Genomic DNA, 7,597 nt, shown 5'->3' on the forward strand with positions numbered 1-7,597 from the left:
CTCCGCGGCCTGCGCCCGGCGGGAGGGGACAGGGCCTCCGGGCGGGCAGAGCCTGTCCGCACACAGACACGCACACCCGGGCTGCCCTCACACAGCTCTCGCCACACAGGCTGAGCCCTCCTCACGTACACACACACACGGCGTGTCCCCAGGTACAGCCCGACACACACACGCTCAGGCAGCACCTGTGCTCACACATATGTCTGTACACACAGCCCTCCTCACACACACATCTGCCTGTGCATGCGAACAGCCTACCTCATAGCACACTGCCTGTACACAGCCCTACACACACCTCTGCCTGTACTCACTGCCATCCACACATACACACACTGGGTATACTCAAAGCCCTCTTCACACAGACCTCCTCCCATGCACACACACATCTGCCACTTCTCAAAGCCCTTCTTGCACACACAGCGCCTCTATTTGCACACAGCCTCCATGTACAGGCATTGCCTGTACTTGGCAGACCTCATCTGTCCTCACTCGCACACAGTCTTCCTCACGCACACTGAAACACCACAGGCTGTCACCACCCCAGGCAGGAACAACAGGCCACTCCATGGACACAGCCGTCCTTGTGCACACCTGCAGCCAGCTCGCACCCTAACAAAAACAGGTCTGGGGTGCTGCCAGCCTCTTGGGCACAGAAGGATGACTACTTTTGCTCCTCAGCTCCAGCGCAGGGCTGGAGACTCACCTGGTGTTGCCTGAGCCAGGTGCCAGCACAGGGCCCCTCCTCAGACAGGTCACGGTAGCTAAAAAATACCTGTCATGAAACCCTTTGCTGGAGTAAGTGGTTAACAGTGTGAACAGTCATACCCTTTACCAGGGCTAGGCATGGCCACTGCTTCTGCTCTCAACCCAGCTTCTCATAAAGTCCCGAAACCTTGACATCTGCTAAAATACATTGACTTGATGTATTTTTGTCAAAATTTACTTTGTGTGTTAGAAAGAGGAAAAAAACCAACTAAACCCCAAATCTCTGACAGTCCTCAGATCCCAGTAGGGCACTGGCCTCTGTCTTTGTGTTTCCAATGTGTTCAAGAAGTACAACTAAGCGAGGAAAGCACTACTGGGAGTGAACATTGGTCAGCCAAAAACATTCGGTGCGCTGAGGGGTACCACTGTGATAATTCATCCTTTCTGAGCTGGCACAGCCACCAGGGACACCGCAGGACACAAGGGCTGGCTCTCCCCAGGCTGCTTCTGCCACCATTCTGCAGAGCAAAAAATAATTCAGTAGGATACAGAAATATTATCCAGAATAAATATTTTCAAGTCACATCATGGGGCAATTGGTAGTTGCACATGAAGAAGTGGATGGTCACGTGGTGTTGACTGCTCTTTCCAGATGCTAAATTGTGTTTTAAAGGATAGGGAAAAAACCATGTCAGAACTTCCCTACTGTTCCTCTTCCAGGTTAAGCAATAGCTGTGGTCACTGCTGGGGTGCTGTGCCATGGGAGAAAGGGGAGATGGCAGTGGCTGCCACAGCCTGGGAAAGAACTTGCAACATCCCATCTCCCTCCACCAAAGCCCACTCCCATGGGTGCTACCAACTCCCACTGTGGCAAACCCAGTCCTTCAGGAAGACTTCTGGCACATCCTGGCAGGGCATCACTTGCGTTTGAGACCTCTCATGTGACAGCGAAGGTACACCTCTGCTGAGGAAGGCCAAGACCTGCAAAAGACAGACACCATTGCTTTGAGAGCCCCGTCCAAGGCTGCCTGGCAGAAACGGGTTTGTGCCAGCACGCACGCGTGAGGGAGGCTTTGTTGGCACATCGCATGTGACCTGGCACACCCCAGCCCTGAACCATCCTTGCTCCACCCAAGCTCTGATTTCCTTCTCCTCCCTTCCAGAAGACAGGGAAGCACACTCACAGTCCTACCAGGTCTTTTGGCTTGGTGTGGATTGCTCCCGTATGCTCCCCAGTGATGCAAGGCTGCTCCCCCCCTCCAGCACCCAAGCCTTCTGACCACCCCTGTACCCTCTGCTTGAAAAAAAAAACACTCTACTCTGTGGTCTAATAGTCAGAACTCAGGCTGCAGCTCTTCCATGCAGCTGGGCCCTTGGTGCAGGTTTGCAGCTGAACCTGTGCAAAAAATACATAGCCCAAACAGCCTTCACACACTTGTCTCCCGTAGTTGTCCCACAGTGCTCCCCCATTGTGCCAGCATCCAGGCCCTCTCCATGGCTTTTGGTGCTGTCTTTGCACTCAAGTCCCGAATTTGCTCTCTCCCAAGCTACATTCCTTCCTTCTGCCTGGAATCACCCAATCCCAGCTCAGTGCCACCTGAGTGGGACTTGTGTCCCCCCGCCACAGCAGGGGGCTCAGACCATAAATTCATCTGCAAGCCTGTCCAGGCCATGCGGAGGAGCTGAGACATCCATCAAGACCTGTGTGCTCTGAGGGCAGCCTATCTCGCTGGGAGCAGCTCCCTTCACCCATTGCTCCATCAGCAGCCATGCTCCTGCCTCCACCATCGGCCAGGGGAGCACAAGGATGCGGGCTGCTCCAGCTCCACATTCCCATATGCTGTATCCTGGGGATCACAGCCATGGAGCCATTTTCGAAAAACCTTTCTGCCTCATACCAGCTGCTTAGTTCTTCTCTTTCCTTCCTCTCTCACCTTCCCACTCCCCAGCACCAAGCCCGGTGCTTGCCACCTCACACATCCCCATCCCTCTCCCACTGCAGCTTCAGGCTACTGCAACCTCCATCTTCCCCCACTGAGACCCCCTCGGTACCTGAACTGTGCTCATGCAGAACAGCCCCCAGACCAGAACTGGGCACCAGCCTGGTCCCTCCTTGCTGCGAGAGGGTGAGGACCAGGCCCAGAAGAGCTGCAGGAGATGAGCAGGTCCCTCTGGGAGAAGGGGCATCAGGGGCAGGGGAAAGGGCAACGCCAATCTACCAGCTCTGCCCTGGAAGTGCTCCTGGGCAGCAGGATAAGTAACACAAAAGATCCTCCCCATGCCAGAGAGCCAGGCTGCTGTCTTCTACTGGAGACAACTGCCCCAGTCATGCCCGAGCCCCTGTCAAGAGATGACTCAAGGGACGGGTGTGTGCTTTCATGTCCAGTTTTATTAGTGTTGCATTAGTACCATAAAATAGTTGACGAGGTCGAGCACGTTGCAGTTTGTTCCAGAAAAAAAAAAAAAGCAAAACCAACCTAGAGCCCAAACACTACAACAACGAAACAGCTGGACAACTCGGGAATCTACGAAGTGGTAACGTCCCCTTTTATGCTTCAGCCCGGACAAAGCTGGCAGCACGCAGCCCCAGTACCCATGCTCACAAGGTGCTTGCCGCCATGGCCATGGGCAGAATACTCTGCAACTGTCTGGCCAAGGCACAAAGCAGCAGCTAACTGGATGTAGACCCATACCTGTGCTCTTCCTTAATGAAAATAGTGAACTGCTGCTTTCCAAGCTGGCATGTCCCCTCCTCCCCCAGTCTGTCCCAGAGTAGCCAAGTGACTCCGGAGAAGCCAGCCCTACCAGAAGCATCTCCCATGAGAACCCCACTGAAGAGGCTTCAGGAAGCCTCTGGGAGATGCTGCTGATCATTTCTGGCCTTCTCCCTGACAGATAAGCCCAGGAGTGACACACTAAAATGCCACCACACAGCTATCTGCTGAGATCAAGACTCCCTGAACGAAGTGGGACACAAGCACTGCATCCAATCTAGCTTCAGGAAAGCTCCAGGGCCCACAGTCCTTTACTGCTACACAGCGGGTCTGCCCTGATCCCAGCCTTCCCAATTCCTTGGCACACCAAGCATCAGGAGAAGGCCACCAGCCCTTATTCCTCTTGACAGGCTTTTCTTCCTAAATGTGGAGCTGCTGGGGGCAATGCCCTCCACAGCAGCTGTGCTCCCTCCAGCACACTGCTGGTGAGAATCACAGTGGGGCCTTTGCTGCAATTGCAGGTTAAGCACGGAGAAGTTGGGTTCTTAGCCGAGTTTGATGATGGAAAGCAAACCAGCACATCTCTGCCAGCCACAGAAACCTCTCAGCCACCAGCCCGTGCCCTTTCCGCAGGATAAAGCCACAAGCGTGTGCTAATTAAAGCAGCAAAGCACAGCCAAAGAGACAGTGACTATCCCCAAACTAACAGGTAATGAAGGACTCTGCTGTTACCGCCGAGATATAAACGGTAAGAACTGAACTGGATGGAAACTGCAGCACCGAGTTAAAAACAGCCACGCACAAGGCATCAAGTCACCAGTGCCGCAGGAGGGCCAGCCCTGATTGAACACTGGCAAGGCTGAGGTCCAGCCTTTGTCTCCAGGAAACTCAGCCTGGAGGAGCAGGAAGCACTCAAGGTGCAACACGACGCCATAAAACCCTTCCATTTTTCATCTGCTTGCCAGCGCTGCTAAACTAGGTCAGCATCGCAGAGCCCAGCACAGCGATGAGCCTGCTCCTGAGACCTCACCTCTGAGCGAGGCGTGAGCACCCTCCATCCAAGAGCAGTTGGAAAAGAAACCAGCTGCTTTGAGAAGCCACAGCCAGGAGAGCAGGAGATGTGAGCTCTGGGACACAAAGGGACAGGGAGACCAGGGGACATCAGCTTCAAAGCACCCCCCAGCCAGAGATCAGCTCATACACCGCCTGCGCTCATACGCTGCCCACTCCAGCCCCTGCCTTCGCTGTTAGACAGCATGGTTCCAAAGCAAGCCCTGTCTATGCCATAGCGTTTCTTTCTTTGAGTTGCACCTTCCTTACCAAAACTCTCAAAAGCTGAATGCAGAGCAGTGCTGTATCTGCTCTAAGCCACCCTTCTGCACCCACTGACCCACATGCAACCATCTAACCTGACCAGGCTGCTGCAGCTCTGCAGGCACAGGCTCACTGCTGCCCTGCAGCAGCACAGATCTCTGGCTGGCGGGGCTGGATCTTGGCAGGCTCCCTAGAGAATTGTTGGGGAAGCTGGGAGGGTGGAAGGCCCAAGATCCCAAAATGGCCTGAGCCACATGCATGCTTTGACACTCCTTTTCCTTAGAGACAGAAACCTGTTTCTCCTCCAGTCAGGGACAGAAACAGCTGCACAAAGTGGCGCCACAGGACACAGGAGAAACAACAGAGGCACAACACCCTGACTGGAGCAGTACCACCAAACTCACATGCCAGCCCTTGCCTCTAAGGCAGGGAAACGCCACAGCCATCCCCCCAGGCACACAGCTGGACTCCAGGAGGACAAGGCTGAGGAGCAGGGATGTTTCCTTGCATGTTAGAGGAATTTCAGAGCAATGGCAGCTTTCCACAGCAGAGATGCAAGCCCTCAGGCATACAGAGTTTCCTGATGAATTCACTTGTCTAAAGTTAGAACAAAACACAAACCAACATGAAATGCAACAAGCAGAAGCGTTTCTCTCACATGTACACACACACACACACACACACAGAGTAGAGTAGGCAACACACATTTGACAGGCAGGACCCTGGAAATCCTGTCCTAGCTACCATTTGTTTCTTTACAGTAGGTTGAAATACAAAGAGGAGCACAGTGATTGTTCTCCCCTTACCCCCCCAGTAAACAAAGTTATTGCAGTCGGTCAGTCCACCCCACCTCTGCAGCAGTAACGTGCTCCGGCGCTGACAGCTGCCCAGGCTGCATGTGGATCCTGGCGCTGGAACCCAGCCCAACCACTCCCATCACACCAGTGTGAGACTCGAGGAAGAAATCACACACTGACTAATTTCATTTAAAAAGCTTCTTTTTTCCCGATGCCACAGCCTCAATAAAGAAAAAGAAGTGATGTGCTTATACACCATCTCTCGTGCTACTGCTGCTAGGCAACACTATACAGTCCCATAGCATCAGCTCAGGTCAACTGAAAACCCACGAACCGAGGGACACGATGACATCTGAGCTACAGCCAAGCTTTTGTCACAGCCAAAAGCTAGCAGACGGCAGGCAGACCTGCCTGCGGGGCTGCGGGAAGAAACACACTATTGCAACTAGACAATATGTCCTGCCCAGTAGTGTGCCACCAGGCATGGGTCCATGTCCTCCTCCCCAGTGTGGTTTGAAGGGAATACCCAATCCCTGGCCAAGTAGGTTGCACTTGTGCTGGGAAAAGGTTTAATGAAATCAGAGTTGGTGAAGCAGCCCGCAGTGTGAGCTGCGATAGGCACTGGATCCAGCAGGGACCATCCTCTCACCTAATAACCCCTTGCTCCCCATCATCAACAGAGCACAGCACCATTGTCCTGCCCAAAAGAACCCGGGTGGCCCCTGTGTAGAGCAGGACCTGCCAGACAGAGCAAAGTGGGTTCCCCAAGACTTTAAAACCCCATGGATAAGGGATCAGATGACAAAGGGAAGGGGGGAAAGAAAGGTTCAAAAGCATCACTGCCTCCAGAAAGTGCCTTCTGAAAATGGTCACAGAGCTTGGCCTGCCCACTAGGGTGGGACACAAAAGGACCCTATCAAAAACTTCAGTCCCTTACCCTCACACACCAGAGATGTCTGTTCTTTCACACTGCAAGCACACTGTTCTCCCCAAATCCCATCCCCCATCTGCTTCCAGTCCCTCCTAGGCATGCTTAAGGAAGCCTGGAGAGCAAAAGGCCTGCAGGACCCAGAGCTGCCAAGACCTGCCTCCTTGTCTCGGCACCTCAAGCGTCCCTGGCAGCAGCAAGGTGTACAACATGAACACAAGTGCAGCCAGAGCGAAGCCAATGGTGCAAGACACCCAAGAATCTCACTCCTCCATCTCACAGGATATCTTGCTGCCTGAGGTGGGCAGAGAACCTGGCTGGCTTCATCCTGTCTCATGCCCCAGTTACAGCTTCCACTGCACCAGGCGACTGAAACCATTAGGTGAAGCCTCGACCCATAGACAGTGCTATTGCAGGGCAAAAACATATCCTGCTGGGGAAGGGATGCAATCCATAGAGAAATTCCTGTGGGGGGGAAATACTCAGAAAGCAGTAGGTAAGGACAACATCCATCAGCAGAGTAGCCTGTGGGAGACTGCGTACCCCCAGCACCCTTCATTTCTGTTAAAGTCTCTCAGGCCCTATAAGAAGAGGTCCTGTGTGGTTCAAGGGCATGGCAAAACCACACTCCTGCAGTGGCCCTGAAGCCAGGCAGTATACACCCAGCCTGGGCATCTGGGCATGGGCACAAGGGAGATGGCAGCAGGCTCTGGGGAGCACAGTGTGGTCAGGGCAGGACAAAGGCAGCCGATAAAGCAGCCCACACTACCTCACATGTGCAGGTTGACAGATGGACGGGAAGGCAGCTGGACATACAGAGTGCCTGGCTGGCTCCCAGTCCAGTCAAGACAGTGATGCATCACTTCACAGACAACGGCTCATCTTCCTGGGTTTGTTTTTTTTTTGGCAACTTATTTCTCCCCCTCTTTTTTTTTTTAATTATTATTATTATTTTACAAAGCATTAAAAAAAATCTGCAGCTGTTAAAAAAAATCCTTTCCCTTTAGAGGCTGGACGAGGTTTTATTGACAGGTAAATAATCGGTGTGAGTATGTAAATAGCAGCGACCCCACTGACGCCGCGTCCCTCAGCAGCGCAGCCAGCTGCAGGGACATTGTGACTGGCTCCGGTTTGGGCTT

The sequence above is a fragment of the Nestor notabilis genome, unplaced genomic scaffold (genome assembly GCF_000696875.1).
Source record: "Nestor notabilis isolate BGI_N333 unplaced genomic scaffold, ASM69687v1 scaffold29968, whole genome shotgun sequence".
NCBI classification, from domain to species: Eukaryota; Metazoa; Chordata; class Aves; order Psittaciformes; family Psittacidae; genus Nestor; species Nestor notabilis.